We start from the raw sequence: 17,032 nt of genomic DNA, 5'->3' as shown, positions 1-17,032 counted from the left end.
CCCTTTGTGAGAATGCCCACTGTGGTAGGTGACAGACCCCCCCTCGTCAACTCAGAGTGGCCCATCTCACTAACAAGTAGCTTCTCTTTGTCATATCTTGGGAGCAATGCACATAGTCAAACTGACAACTACACCTAGTCGTTTGACCTGGGATACAGGCAGCAGACACCATATGGTTGGGACAAGAAAATGACAAGTGGCATTTTCAGACTTGTGATTAAAAATCTGACTTTATCATTGAAAAGGCCTTTCAATTCTTTAGGCACCAAACTTGAACTGTCTACCTGCTCCCAATTGAAGGTTATTACTTATTAACTGTAATAGGGTAACTCACTGTTATCCTATGGAAGAGGTAGGCATTGAAGCAGTGAGAAATGAATTTAAGAGTTTTTCATTTCCAGGACATGTACATACACTGCACTCTGCCTTCTGGGCTGTGCAGGGCCTACCTTAGGGGTGAGTTATATATATTAAAAAGAAAGGTTTGAGTGTGGCAAGAGGTTTATCTTTCTAGATCAAAATGGCAGTTTACAACTGCACACACAGGCAGCAATGGTAGGTCTGATACTGTTTAGATGAGCACAATCAGTGCTGAAGGCCTACTAGTAGCATTTCATTTACAGGCCCTGAGTACATTCGAACCAATTTACTGGGGACAAGTAAATTAAATGTGCCAATTAGGTATAAGCCAAATTTACTTTGTTTTGGGGAGAGAGCACAGAGTCCTAAAGCCAGACAAAATGAAGTTTGCAAAAATAGGAGGGGTGAAGATCAAAAGTTTGGGGGAAGACCACCCTAAGGCTGACAGGTGTATCAGTGGCAAATTTAAAATTACAGTTTTCTGTTGATAAACACTAGGCAGTGAAACTGGACTATGCAAGTCACAGGTCATCTTAACATTTTGATTTACTGACATTAAATGCCTGGCAATGAATAGAAACAAGGCTTTAGACAGCCTTGGATGTGGCGGCCATCTTAAGTTTGATATTGAATAATGAACTGTGTTGGTTCCAGTTTTTTATGAATGCACATTTGGAATAGAATAAAGGCAACCACCTTAAAGATTTATTGAATAACAAACAGTCTCAAGGCTTGTCCTGGTGGTCCTTATCAGCTATTATAAAATCTTGAATAGACAAAAGAGAGTACGGAGATATCAGTGAACGCTTATTTTAATGTGATACCTTGCGAAGCAAACTGGAGCATTAATTTGGGCTCACAATAGTGTGGTAAGGCATTATAATGATACTGTTATACTGCTTAGTATAATGCTCTGAGATATTTTGTTTACCTCATTTTATCTGAGGCAAATTTCATAAACTGCAGATATATTAGTCACATACATGCTGAAATTGTACTTACCTAAAATTTAGGTACATTTAAGTTTTTTGTAAGTATTCAGCATAGAAAGGATCTCATTTGTATATGTTTTAATCTTTCTCTCATCTCTCAAACTGATTTTCTACCATTTAGGTTGGACTTGATTTGGAAATATTGGAAGGTTTTCAAAATAGAATCTTTGCAGTTGGCATCCAGTCGCGTATTTGTAAACTGGTTGTATATGAGGAACATGCCAAAAGTGAATTTAGCCCAATTTTGAGCCACCCTAGAGAATGAATAGTAAGGTGGAGCAAATGGAAAATGTTTTCCTGAATTATGAAATAGTGTGTGGTACCAACTTGGGTGCAGAATGCAAATGATCTTTATTGTTGTATTGCCTAGGAGCAAAAGCTCAGGAAGAGCTGGGTAATTTGCCAGAACTTAATGTTGATGAGGTCAGAGATTTAAATGAGTTTGCAATATGCTAAAAACAAAACTGGGCATTTATTGTTTGAGCACAATACTAGAGTGTTATTGTTTTGGTAAATAAATACAGGGACCGAAAGAAAGTGTGGAGGAATACATTGCAGCACTAAGGAATTTAGCAGGGTCTTCCAAATTTGGTAATTTAACAGACGAATGTATCAAGGATAGGTTTTTGCTAAATTGTAAGTATGACAAGATAAGAAAAGAGCTGTAGCTTAAAGATGAGCCTCCCTGGTGAGAGGTTATCAATACTGCAAAAATAGTAATGGATATGAAAAAAATTATTGATGTGTTTAAACAAAAAGTCAAAGAACAAAATATTGTTTCCATGGTGGTAAAGGAAGAAACAAAGTTGAATGCACAGACAGTGTCCAATGTGGATTAGGAGAAATAGTTTTAAGGTAGATGTTTTAGGTGTGGGATACTTGGTAGCATGTATAGAAATAAAATATGTAATGTAGTGAAAAAAACATACAATAAATGCAGGAAAATTGACCATTTTGAAAAGTGTTGTAGAATTAGGGGTGTGAAAGCTCAGAAAAGGTTTGTGAGAGAAGTCACAAAATGGATTGGGAAAACTGTGTTGCAGCTGACATTGGCCTATCATCAGGTTAGACTGCATGAGGAATGTCAAGACATGACATCTTTTATCATGCCTGTGGGTGTGTTATTTTAGTGAGTATGCCATTTGGCCTAGTTTGTGTGGTCTTTGTGTTCGAAATAGTAATGCCATTCATACTAGATGATCTTGAAGATCTGGAATATTCCCAAATAATATATTGATTTGTGGAGAAAACTGGGGGAGACATAAAGCTATTGTGTGTGATGTTCTAGAATATAAAAAAAAAATACGGCCCAAACCTGAAGGCTGGGAATTATCACTGTAAACAGGAGGAAATAAGTTACTTGGGTCTCTTGATTAATGCCAGAGGGATAAAACTGAAGATGCACTATGTTAATGCAGTACTTAAAGCAGAACCTGCAGAGAACAACTACGAGCTTTCTTTTTTTCTAGGAAGGATTGCATTTTATATTAAATTCCTTCGCAACTTGTCTAATTAAACATTTGTTATGAGGCAGTTGTTAGGAGACAGTGTTCAGTTTGTATGGCCAGAAGAGTAAAATTCTGAGTTTTAAGTAATGTGAAGTTAATTGAACAAAGCTCCAGATTTACAGACGTTCACACCTGGTGAGATATGCAAATTGACAACTGATACAAAAACAAAGGGTTTAAGAGTAGTGGTATCTTAAATGTGTTGGAATTTAAGAGTTGACTATAGCCTTCATTTCAGGTGCCTTCCAAGGTGCAAAGTACAAATATTTGGTAATCAAGAGAGGGGCATATGCTGTTTAGTGAGAAATAACCTAGATCAAGAATTGTGTCTTGGTGGAGCAGTTGCTGATGATTACCAATCATACACCCTTGAAAGAAAGTTTTGAGAAAAAAGGCTTAAATGAAGTATATGTTAGTATATATGTCTTCTCAAGGTGATAAACAATTCCAAAAATCCTCTACAAACCGAAGATGGCGACACAAGGAATCAAGGAAATATCCAGATGGTCTGGACTTGATCAAATACAACTCTATTGTGTCAAAGGAAGGCGAGAAGAGGCTGAGTAGTAGCTTTAATTTGTAGGTCATGAAAAGGAAGTACTGGGAAAAATACTTCTATTAAAACCATTGTGTTCAAAGTCTAACTTTGTGAGAAATTACTATTTCATCTCTAGGTTGAGATCTCCTGCATAGTGTATCTTCAGGCTAGTCTACAGTCACTGTTTAAATTATTAAACAAATTGAAAGGGAACCCTTATGGGACCAACCGCTTGACTTCAGGTATTGTGGAGCTCCTTCCAACTGTACTGAAATCGCTGTTAGAAAAGATGTGCATCAAAATAATTCAATCAAAGGAAATATAAAAACACAAAGTAAGGACATTATTAGTTAAATACAAGTACAAGAGTGAACACAAAGTGTGTTGATTACAAGTAATTTTGTAAGATGGTAACATAAAATAATATATTTAATAATGACGCAAATATGAAAATAAATATAAATCAGTGATTGATCTTTTGTTTATCCATCCACAATATACAAAAATGAAATCTGGATATATAAAACAATAAGGATTACTTAAATTGACAAGTTACAACATAAAAATTCAACCTTAAATAAGTAACTTTAATTATCCTGCAAATTGCACTAAAGTTTATTTAAATAAAATATAGCAGGTGTTTTAAAGTAAACTAAGGCAAAAAGAAGAGTCAAGAGAAAAGGAGGGTCAAGAGGAAAAGAAAGAAGGAAAAATAGAATGAAAACATTAGGAAATGGAAATAGATCTATGGCCATACATCAAGAACATTTAAGAGTATCAAGGCAAAAAAGTAAATGTTTGGCAGTATTGCTGAAAATTACTATAAAAACTTATGCACAAGTGAATGGATATTCCATTGTGAATGTAGGAATGATTGCATGCATATAAAAAGACGTGCTGAGTAAATATTATATGGACAAGTTGCACCCAATCATGATAAATTAGACCCAATTTACTTTCATGAGCTAAGGTTCCAGATTATCATGCAAAATAGATATCCAGAAATAGTATGTAATTCAAGTGATACTATAACGGTTAACTCAATACCAGTCAATATTTATGATGGCAATTCTTACAAAGGTTAAATTAAGAACAATATCTGCAAAATCAAATGAAAGGAAGTTATCCATGAGTTTCATTATTGAATGTGTTTATTTAAGAAGTAGAAATAGATTCTAATTTATTTATAACAAATAAGAAAATTAATCAGTAAAGGAATCCTGAGCTAGTGCAAGAATCAGCTGCTTCATGAGGGCTGTCCTGGTCAATAGCAGATATTTTCAGCATGAGAAATCAACAGTGATAGAATAGTATAATTTTCAATGAGGAAGTTTGAATTTAGCACTACACGTGTTAGTGAGAATTATTAATAGTAATGATTATCACATCTAATTAAGATAAAGAGGAAAACTGTATTCCTGAGAGCATTATAAACTAACGGATACAGCGACTTGCTAATGTTTAAAATACTGATTTGGGGCCTTATGTAGGTGGGCTTGCATTTACCACTTCATAAATACCGAATCATACCGATTCGGTATTTATGAAGTGGTAAATGCTATGTAGGTAATGAGTCGGTAATTATTACCGATTCGGTAAAATTCGGTAATTACCGAATCGGTATTTACCGATTCGGTAATGAGGCATACCTTCCCATTGATGGGAAGGTATGCCTCATTACCGAATCGGTAAATACCGATTCGGTAATGGGGGGAACACATGCAAGGGTGGCAGGGTGTCACATTGACACCCTGTTGCACCCCTGAATCGGCCATGTGTGCACATGTGGCACACATACATGCCCTAAGGGCATGTATGTCTGCCACATTGCACACTTGTAGGCGCTATGAAATGCATTTCCACATCCATTCTTTATTTACCACCAACTATTAGTTGGTGGTAAATACCGACTCAAAACAACACCCACACACTCCCCCTACATCTCATTTCTGTATTCAGAATTTACCGAATCGGTAAAATTACCGATTCGGTAATTTTACCGATTCGGTAAATTCCGAATACAGAAATTGTTCCCCTACATACCAAAAGCCAAAATACCGGTCGGTAACGGTATAATTACCGAAAATCGTCCATTACCGACCGGTATTTGGCTACCTACATGAGGCCCTTAGTGTCTAGCAGCATAGTATCAAACAATGTTCAGAGGTAGCACAGGACAAAGCACAAAATAACAAATTTAAAACGCAGGATGTTCCAGACTCACTAGAAAGTTGGCTCAGTAATCAGAGGCGTTTGCATTGATGAGCACATTAATATTAATATGGTTAACTGTTAAGAATAGCTTGAAGTTTAGATGCAGTATGTGACACTTTGTCTTACTAAATATGATTTTAGGCATTAACTGCTATTATGACACCTCGAGGCATTAGTAATCCACTAGTTACTTTAAGGAGGAAGTGCAGTAAAACACCTGGAATGAAGAGACACGCTATGAATATATTGTGGTAATTTGTAATGTAAACCACTAATACTATAGTAGGTAAAAGTAGCAATAAAGCAAAAAACAGAGAGAATCCAAGTGGATTCTTGATTCATAATTACAAAAATTGCAAGTGTTGAAGAATGGTTGGATAGCTGGCAGATTATGTTTCTAATTGCACTTCGGGTCTGATTTAGATTTCGGCGGACAGGTTATTGCATCGTAATTGTGCCGGATTTCCTGTCTGCCAAAATATAAATCCCATTATATCTTTAGAGATTTATATTTCGGTGGACAGGATATCCGTCACCGTTGTGGTAGAGTAACCAATCTGCTGAAATCGAAATCAGGCTGTATGGTGTTAATGCAAAGCAAATGCTAAAAGTGGCTTTGCAAAGGAGCTGCCATCATGACTTTGCTTGCACAAGCTATGTATGACGCTCTGCACGCATCATAATATTCTATAGTCATAACAACATCTACAATGAAGTTTACCATTGTAAAATGCTCATTAAACAGCATTAATACCTTGAAGTCATAAGTCAGTGTGATTACACTTGAATAGCAAAAATCACATATTAACAACAAAATCATAAGCCAACGGATTTTAAAAGAAAATAGTCAAAAACACAAATAAAAATAAATAAATTTGTAGGTCACATTTCACAGAAAGAAGAAAAATGTAAAAAGAAACATGAATTAGGGGGTACAGAATCCAGCTGTTTCTTAGTAAAGAGAAACAGCATAAATGTTCTGAGCTATCTGTATGGTCTCATTTTAAATCGCAAGATAAGAGAAAAGGAAGGTTCATTGTGAACTCGAGGAAAACTGGAAAGAAAATTGGAACAATCCATGACAAGAAGAAATATGGATAATTAGTTAAAGAACAAATAAATATTATGTTTAAGAGATAAGAAAAAGAGTAGCAAAACATATAGAAGAATTAACAGTAAAAAAGAAATGGGAAAAAACTAGCAAATGGTTCATATCTGAACTACATCACAGTTATTCCTAATGTCTAAAAATTACCACCACAAGTGCCACAAGTTAAAAAACAGGGATTAATTTGCAAGAAGTGGAAACTATTAATATATTAATACAAGACGACCGTTAGAGAGGTGATTCTGTTCTTCAATACGAATATATACACTGCTTTAAAAAACGTTCTTCATCATTGTTAAAACCATAAATTACAGATTCCAATTTATATATCTTAAAAATGCAGATTTCCTGAGGCACACTTCTTTATCATCACCTTTTCTCTTTTTCGTTTTATAGTATAGATGTCTAGGAATTTGATGTCATGAATCTTAAATTTCCAGTCTGACTTGTGCATTAGTTACCATTTTGTCTAAGACCTTGTGGTTCTGAAAATTTCGCTATTCTCCACCATGATTCACATAGACATGAATTGAATTTTATAACCATTTCAGACTCTAACATCCATAGATGGTGGAATATTGTCATCATTGACAGAAAATGAATGGCAGGTGAATCATCACTAGATCTGCTAGAAGCCAATCTCTAAAACGATCTGTCATAATATATATGAGATTAGTTAACTCCCATTTGTTTCTGTAAAAAATGCAAATATTTGTGTTGTTTTGTTTATTTAAACATTTGTGCCTTTATGTCAATGTTCTACACGGATTAAAGTGGGTGTAGTGTTTTGTTGTCCAAATGAGCAGTAAGGCTTTGGAAATAAAAAGCTATTTGAAACATATGTCTAACAAACATTGGAGCATATGTACAAGCCACAATCACAACCGGAGCGTTTTTTTTTTACGCTCCGGTGGACCAGCGCCATTTCTCATATTTATAAGGTGGTGCTAAACCACTTAATGCTGCTTAACGCCACCTTGTAAATATGCCCCTTCCCGCCGCAGTTCTGGGCGGCAAAGGGGTGAGCAATGGGTGTTACAGTGGATGTTCCACTGCAACACACATTGCTTTTTGACACTGCCCCAGATTTACATGGCTGAGGCAGTGCCAAAAACTAACACCAGGGAATACCTGATCTTAGAATGGCAATATGAAGAGAAATTAATTTCTCCTTGTTTCTTGCCCATTCTATGTGTGATACAGAATACAGAGAGCTCATCGCCTTTATTGATCGTTTGTTTTCAGGAAGGTGTTCCTTCCTGCACATAAACAATCAACCCTGTACTACAGGCACCCTTGCAACATGGCTGCAGATTGCCTGCGTAGGCGCTAGTCAGCTTTTTTTGCGCCTGCGCAGCCCTGAGTAGGGCGCATCCCTGCTTTTATAAAATGTCCATGCGCTGAGTTTCCAACTTTGGCATAGCACCGAGCTCCAACATTGTTTTGTAAATATACCTCATTGTGTCTTAACTTTAGCCATCACAATTCTCACTTTATGTGATGCAGCCCAAGCATCCACATTTAGAGAAGTTTAGGCAGATTGTAGTATTATTATGAGGTGTAAAACTGCATTTACAGCAAAGGAAGAGAGGTTCGAGTCATGTATTTTCTGATGAAGTAATATAATTTTGGGGAAATAGAAAATTGAATCAAATGCACTGAAATCCACTTTCCACACATTTTTCACTTCCAAAGAACTCTAGATTAGAGCCAGAGTGAAATAATCTGATACAATATGAACTAGTGCAAATGTATCTATATATAGTGTGCCAAATCCTACCACTTTTTAAATATGTTAATAATTGAAAAGTCATGAACAGAAACAGTTTTTAACTAATTGCATGCAAGCCTATGTTTCTGAGAAATGGAAGCTTTTTTTCCTGGTAGGACCACATTAAAATGTTGGATTTAACAATTACAACACGCAGATCATTAATGCGAGATTTTCAGTGAGAAAGGTAGCAGGTGAACCTGTATATTACTGAGGCAATCATCTGTTTAATAATTGATGTGCAAGAGGCACCGGTCAGCTGAAAACAAATATAGCAGAACACAAAGTAAAAATGACTGTTTTAAAGGAAATAGCATTACTTATTAACACGATCTTCCTAGTACAGTTTCCCCAGAGCATTAATGCTCTAGTGGTTGCTTTCCGATTATAAGTGATTTAATGTTGCAACTAATGGCAGCGTTGGGCGTAACGTCTCTATGAATAACTCAACCAAAGAAAATACTGCATTCCATTTAGGGTTTGTGGGGGATATTTTCACTCATACATTCTTAATTCCAAATCCCACATGCCGTCAAGCCGTTTTTGCACTAATCGTTAAAGTTGCCACAATACAGCATTGATCTGTAGCTAATGTTACATGATTCTCTCATTCCTTCCTTCCAGATTTCTCCCTTTCATAAATGTGTACCTTGTGCTATCATCAGGATGGAGACATATGAGTGCTTAACCAATGACTTAAGACTTTAAGCCATTAACTGACCTTTTGCACTGTGCCGTGAGTGCTGTGTTCTAAATGCACCTCACAGAATTTCGTGAGCTCGATTGGACTCAATTAAAGAGAAAATTGAATGTGTCAGTATGGGTATTCTTTGTGTATTTCATGTTCCAGTAATATCTCATTGGCTTTGACACGCATGCACTACTATTTCATTATTCCCAGCTTTCCCCTGCACACGTTTACAGTCCAAACACAGGCATATTCCCTTCGTCATTCCAAAGAGAGAGTTAACAGTGTATGACTGTAGGCTCCATAGGGTCCTTTAAGGTCCCTTAAGTAAATTGGGCAGCATTTTCTGGTCAGCGACTGGCAGAGGGGCAGAAGGGCTTGGTAAGCAGTACATCATGCGAAAACTCACCAAAGGAGCTAAAGGGATTGTCCAGTCTGAGTCTCCGAATCTGGTCCAAAAAGCCAAAAAATGAGTTCGCCAGGTCACGGCTCGGTCGAACCATGCAGCCGCACTCAAAAAAGACCTTCCTCTTCTATCTGAATTTGCTGAGATGGCATGTGTTGAGGCCACTAAACAAAACCTTCAGGGAACAGTTCTGGCGGATTCGGATGACTCCTCCATAAGCCCTAGTGAGATGGATTCCTTAAGGGGGATTCAGGAATATCTGCTGCTTTAACAATGACATTTGGTGGCGTAGTGGGGGAATCTACAGAGTTTAGAAAGTACCCTATTTTTCAAAGCCAAACAGCGTGGGCCCTTTGCTGGAGTCGAGCAGGAGATGGAAGGAAACGACCGCCTAATAGCTGAAAACTCATTGGACTTAGGCCCAAGACTGGCAGTCTTCTCCCCCTTTCTACCCCTCCATCCTGAGATGTGATAAACCCACCAGTTGAAGAAGGGTCCAGGGGTCATTCTATTCCAGTGGCCCCAGAAGGGTCTATTCTGACTTTACCAGAGGTATCTGTACTAGCTGATGCAGAGGGCTCTCAGGCGGAGGACAGGTATAATATAAATCAGATGAATCCTTCTCTAGTCAGCAGCTCTTTTTCCATGCAATGGGACGCCAAGAGTCTCCTTAATTTGATTCTGGACAAAATTTGTGAGGTAAAAACCTCTCAATCTGCTGAGATCACCGCAATTCATGCCCGCCTGACAAAGATTGAGGAAAACATGGCTCAGATCCCGGCACGACTCACACACCAGAATTTCTCAATTAGAGGATCAGGTGTCATCTATGAATCTCAAAGTAGCCAGCTTTCAGGCCCAGAGAACCACGCTGGAATTTAAGTCAGAGGAGTTAGAGAACCATTCCAGGCGCTCAAATCTTCGAATCTTGGGTATCCCGGAAGGCATTGAGGTTCAACAGACGCTACAATGGATTGACTCATTCATAAAGAAAAATGGCCTCCCAGAATTTAATGATGATCTGACGATAATGAGAGCTCATCGTGTTTCAGCACACCTCCCTCCTAATGCCAAGTTTCCACGGACTATCTTGGTTAACTTTGGGGACTTTAGGGTCAAGGAACAGATTTTATCAAGAGCCATTAAACAAAGAAAATATTCCTCTGCAGACGTGCCAGTATGCTGCATGTTTCCAGACATGTCACCCTCCGCAGCAAAAAGGTGGAACGAATTTGTCAAAATGTTACATTTGTTTAAGGCACAAAGGGGAGCAAGCTATGACAGCCCAGCAGAGTAAGCTGAAGGTGCTAGTTAAGGGCAGATTCCATATCTTTTGCAGTGTCCCAGATGCGCAGGAATTACTGCAGCAGATATCTATGGATAAGCCCTAATGACTTTAAGTTAGTCTTCAGTTAGGTGGTTGTGGGGGCTTTTTTTAGAAAGGCAAAAGAGCTACTTGCTCATAGAGGGCTGTTATTGCTTTTTCTAGTTTTGGTTTCTTCGTTGTTGTCTTCCTTTTTGATGTCAAAATATTGTTAATATGTTGCTTTGTTCCCCCTTTTTTTTGCTTAAGATGGGGAGGGGAGGGTAGGGGGGAAGGGCTGATCAGCATCACCAGGCACTAAGTCATTGTGCCAGTAGAAGGGTGGGTGGGACAGGTTGACTGGCTCTGAGCATGGGCAGCCATCTGCTCGGGCTACAATGGGTCAAGGGAAGGAACATGGGGTGAAAAGGGAGCATGTAGGGAGCATGGGGGAAAAAATGAAATCCATATTTTAAGTTCATATTCATCTGTTTACCTTTATGTGAAAGCAAACAAGGAGAGCCTGTTATTTCTGCTAGATTCGGGTTGGAGGCTTTTTTCAGAGTTAGTAAAAGGTATATTTTCAGAGCATGGGGACATTCAGAAACTTGTTCTGTCTACGTAAATGGCAAATAAGGAACTATTGAAAGTAGTTTTGTTCAATGGGAATGGTCTTAATAAGAAGAGGAAAATGCGGGCCATTGAGGCCTGGATTAAAACAGAGAATCCCTCGGTCATTCTAATACAAGAGACTTTTGCAATGTTCAGATCTTGGGCAGCATATAGGGGTTTCTCTTCATCCTCAGCAGCACATAGGGGGACGGCGATCTTTCTTAATAAATAGTTTCAGGCTGAGGTGGTTAATTCTGCGAGCGATCAAAGTGGTAGATGGTGCTGGGTCATCTGTAACGTAGATCATCAGCCTTTGACGTTTGCTAGTATATATGCCCCAGTAGAGGACAATCCCTTCCCATACAAGGAACTCTTTCAATCATTAATCCAAGTCCCAGGAGAGTTGATTGTGGGGGGGATTTTAATTTGCTAATGAGTCCCAAAATGGATTCCTCATCTAACTAAAAAAACAGTTAAAACGAAAAACTCTTAAAACGGTACATAGTTATAGTTAAGTGCTTGATATTATCGACCCTTGGCGAACTGCATTTCCTAAGGAAATTGCTTACACTTGCTTCTCAGGGAGATTTCACACATTTTCACGTATCGATTTGTTTCTTATCTCCAGGAAATTGGTCTTTTTACAGCAGAAAATTCTTCAAAATGGATTTTCAGAACATGCACTGGTGGTTTTAGAGTTAGCATTGGGTAAAGGCAGTACATTCTTTAAAAGGTGGTCGTTAAATCCACAATATTTGCTAGAAGGAAACTGGTTGTCTTCTAGTAAAATGCAAATCTTAGAGATTTTTGAGCGAAACCATGGCTCCGCTCCATCCCACGCGGTATGGGATTCGTTCAAAGCTTTTTTTCGAGGCCTGGTAATAGGTAAAGATGCACATAATTCAAGGAAAAGGAAGGGAGAAAAACAGATACTAAAGCAAAAAGTGCAAGGATCTTTCGATAGATTTCTTTCTAATCCCTTGGCCTTAAATAAACATCAGTGGGATCAGGCTAAGAGGAACTAGACTGAAGTATATAATGCTAAAAGTGACACCCTTTTCCAGGAGGATAGGGAAAAGATCTATGAAGAAAGCAATTACACCGGGAGATTTTGGCATGGCAGGCTAGGGAACCGCCGCAAGGAATCTAATATTGGCATTGACCTCCAGGTCTTGTACTGAGGATTTGGGAGAAATAGGAGATATAATGGTCCAACACTCCAGGAATATCTATGGCCAGCAATTACCAATTGATATATCGCCTTTGGAAGATTTTCTTCAGGAATATGAATTACCTGGGCTATCTGAGGTGGATAAAGGGCACATGATAAGCCCTTTTACAAAAGGTGAATTAGGGGAGGTCAATAAAAATCTTCCAAATCGTAAAGCCTGCAGCTCGGATGGTCTGCCAGCCGAATGTTTTAAAACGTTTTTAGGTGTAATTGGGGACTATCTATTATTAGTTATAAATTCAATTTTCGAGGGCGGGCCTATTCCTCTGTCATTTAGAGAAGTAAGTGTAGTCAGCTTTTTATAAAAAGGTAAAAATAGTGAGGATCGCAACTCATATCACCCCATTACGCTTTTAAACTCTGACTACAAAATAATACCTAAAATTTTAGCTAATCGTTTTAATGGACTTGCTTCATATTTAATTCATCATGATCAAAAAGGTTTTATTGCTGGAAGGCAATTTGGCACGAACACACAATTTTTAGAGGAGGCACTGGACTATTTTGATATCCAGAAGATACCAGCATTAGTGCTTTTTTTAGATGCCGAAAAGGCATTTGATCTGGTGATATGGGAATCTTTATTCTGTATCTTCGTTAAATTTGGGATTCCCTCTAAAATTACGGGGTTGGTTGAGAAGTTATACTCGAATGCTGAGGCCAACATTATTATTAATGCAGCTAAGGCCGGCCAAGTAAAAGTCAAAAGAGTCACCAGACAGGGATGTCCGTTATCCCCGTTGCTATTTGCCATTTTTTATTGATCCACTAGCGATAGCTATTAGGAATAATATGGATATTTGCCCTCCGCTTCCAAATCTGGATAAAATAAAATGATATGCTGATGACATTATGCTCATTATAAAGCCAGAGAAGGAAGTGCAGGCAAAGGCCTTCCATGTTTTTTAACCGTATGAGGCATTTGGAAGGTATAACATTAATTAAAAAAAAACAGAAATATTACTTTGCGGTGGTGGGGCATCTAGAGATTTGCACCCTGATATTATATCATGTTTAAACACAAATCCAAAGAGATATTTAGGGGTTTATTTCTCACCATTGATCTCGGAATTATATGATTTAAATTGTTTTCCATTAGTACGAAAAGCTCAAAATCTGTTTACCCGATGGCATTCTCTCCCATTATCTATTCTAGGCAGGGTGACTTTGATCAAAATGTCAGTGCTTTCACTTTTTACTTTCTCTTTTCAGCAATTCCATGTGTTTTAGTTATTCCTTTTTGTGAAACTAGAGTCTATGTTTACATAATTTCTCTGGGGCAAAAAGGTCCTCTGAATCGCACTGAGCACTTATATGCGGGCAGATGGCAGGTTAGCTCTCTCTAATTTGAAGGAATATTACTATGCATATTTCTCACAATATATGTCTAGATTTAAGCAGGAATTACATTCGGGTTTTTTTGTAAATTTTCTTATGAATTTCATTTGTAAAGTAAACCAGATCCTATGCCCATTATCAATTTTTAGATCTCCTAAATTAGTACGTTATAAGTGTCTACATTGGTTTTATCATAAACGTCAGGCTTTTTATAGAAGATACTCTATTTTAGCAATTAATAGTTCAACTCCTATAGCGGGTCTTATTTACACTGCAGGAATTAAAGATTCATCTACAATTATTCAAAATTTGACTAAGGCAGGGTTCCGGAAACTTTCGGATTTCCTGCGGAATGATAGATGGTTGAATATAAATGAAATGTCTCGTCTAATTCCCCGTAATTTTCTTCTCCTGGCGTCATATAACGCTCTTAGGAAGTTTTTTAGTAATCTGGATTTGGCCCAGATTATCAATCAGAAAAGTTTAGTTCATGACTTATTAGAAGATACGGTTTTAAAAACCTGGGGAATGGAAAAAACGTCTAGCCTCAATCAAGGGGAAAGATTTAGAGGATAAGGCTATAATTAAATGGGAAAAATATGAGGAATTGGAAATCACTACAAATGTTTTGGTCTGCAATTAATAAATTTCAGCTCGGTCAGAGGGGCTAATTGGCGAAGAATGTTATTCTTTAGCATGTGGCTACTGTTTAGAACTTCTAGCTTCATAGCCAAGGCCTATCCAAACCAATCGGGACAGTGTTTTCGGTGCCACAATCACCCTTCTGCCAGTTGGACGCATATAATATTACAGTGTCCCCTGATCCAGAAATTTTGGATTGACATTTTTGATTATTTAACAACAGAATGCATATTAATAAGTGGGCTCAAGGCTCCAGACCTCAGCCTACCTGACAAAATGATTAAACTCCTATATATCGGAATGGCTGTTGCCAGATCACTTCTACTCCAAAGATGGCGATCGGATTTAATACCATCAAAATATGAATGGGTCCGGAAAATGGCACAGGTTAAAAGAAGTGAACGAGCATATGTCTTACGAATGGGTGGGCTGAAGAAGTTCGATAAGATTTGGGCTGAGTTTTTTAATGATGATGCTTAATCTGCAGAATTGGTATCGGAATTTTCATCTGTGGTATCCTGACTTTTATGATCCTTAGGAAAAAAGTAGCAGCACTATATTTTGTTTAGAACAGTTCTTGCGATCTTAGTAAATTATATAGGATCAAGTTACACTTTTGATATATGTTTTTACTTGGTTCATATTTCAGGAATGTAAGATCTGAGTATATGTTTAAAATTGATGGGAATATGGGCAATGGATGTTGTTTTAAGACAATATGTGTTTTATCTCGTTGGATCTAAAATGCAGTTTCTGATTTGTCAGCTTGTTGAATGTTTGATTAGGTGTTTTATGTTAAATGATAAGTCCTGCTAATCTGATGTTATTGATAAATTTTGATGTATGATTATTAAGATCCTAATTTATGTAATATATGGATTTCAATAAAAAAATATTTAAAAAAGAAAAAAAAACAGTGTATGACTATGTGTTAGAACCCCCGTTCGGAGCATGCAGGGGTTACTGCCCCGACCAAGGTGGGTGTGGCCTTTTGCTGATCCTGGTTTTTTTGGGCATTAGGACTCTGTGCACTTTAACCCTGCTAATCAGTGCTAAGTGTGTGTGCTCCCAATAAAGATGGTAAAATTGGCTTACACCCAATTGGTACTTTTAATTTACTTGTAAGTTTGTAGTGAAGTGGCACTACATGTGGCCAGGGCCTCAAAATTATAAACTGCTTGTGGACCTGCTTCACTTATTGTACCACCCACTTAAGTAGCCCTCTAAGCATGTCTCCGGCCATGCATTGCAGCCTTTGTGCAGCGTTAAAGTGCCTCTGTGATTTGTCAAAATCAACCTTTCACAAGGTTTAAACCTTCCTTTTTAATACATATGTCACCCCTAGGGTAGGCCCTAACTATTCGGGGCAGGTGGAACTCGCAGAATTCGACTGTGCGAAATTCCACAGAGTTGTATAAAAATGGAGTTCGCCAATGAACTGAGGTAGGCATGTCGCGCGGTTCGTGCTGTGATTTAGTGCCAGATGTGCGTTATGCTCTGAAACGTCAGCATGAACGATACCACAATGCGTGCCAAATGCAGCAGCTTCCTGCTTTAGAAACATCTCCCAATAAAGTTTGGGGGAAGGTCACCCTAAGGCTGAGAGGTCTAATACTGTAAAATCTATAATTTCATATTTCTATTAATAATAGTAATTTAATTAATTACTTACCCAACTATAATTATTCCAATCAATCAGTTACGGGGAGAGATGCATATTTCGACTAGTAAAGTCACCCACATTCCAGTGGTAATGTACATATTCCATCCTTCGACCTAAAATCCACTGTTCCAAAGCAGTAGGGTCATCAAAGTGTTACAGCTACATTCAAAATATGTGTTAATGTGAATTAATGACATGATTGTTACATTTTTAATGAAGTGGGTGAGGAAATAATAATCTGTGAGAGAGTATAAGATTCACGGCACCAGGCAGTGTTCATTATTGATGTTCAGAAAGAAATGCGGGGCGGCCAGTGGGAATTGCAAGGTGGGAGTTTTAATCTAACTGAAAAAAGACCAGTTTCCTTTATAGAATGCTGCACAATATTCATCCAAGTATAGCATGCTTCCATGTTCTACTAGTAGAAACCTTTCGTTCCATATGTATTTTCAAAATATTCAGTGCTCTGATCGGTAGACCTAATTGGCATAAATTCCCGCAGTTTAATTTTAAAATAAAATAAGTCTAAAATAAAGTGGCTGCTTGCAACTTGTATCCTTTAATTCATGTAGTTGTCAGATTACTAGAAAACAAAGAAACCCTTTGGGCAACTTTAAATTTATGTTTTTTTTTAAATGTGTACATAATTAAATCATAC

General features: G+C 37.7%; 1 protein-coding gene across 2 annotated transcripts in view; it reads left to right on the top strand.

The window, feature by feature from the left end:
• Positions 1-17,032, top strand: part of LOC146834522 (noelin-3) — a 607,486-nt gene that overhangs the window by 354,715 nt on the left and 235,739 nt on the right. The gene's annotated exons all lie outside the window — the stretch shown is intronic.

Source organism: Triturus cristatus, chromosome 4_2, assembly GCF_964204655.1.
Source record: "Triturus cristatus chromosome 4_2, aTriCri1.1, whole genome shotgun sequence".
Classification (NCBI taxonomy): domain Eukaryota; kingdom Metazoa; phylum Chordata; class Amphibia; order Caudata; family Salamandridae; genus Triturus; species Triturus cristatus.
This window is presented reverse-complemented; position numbering and strand designations above follow the sequence as displayed.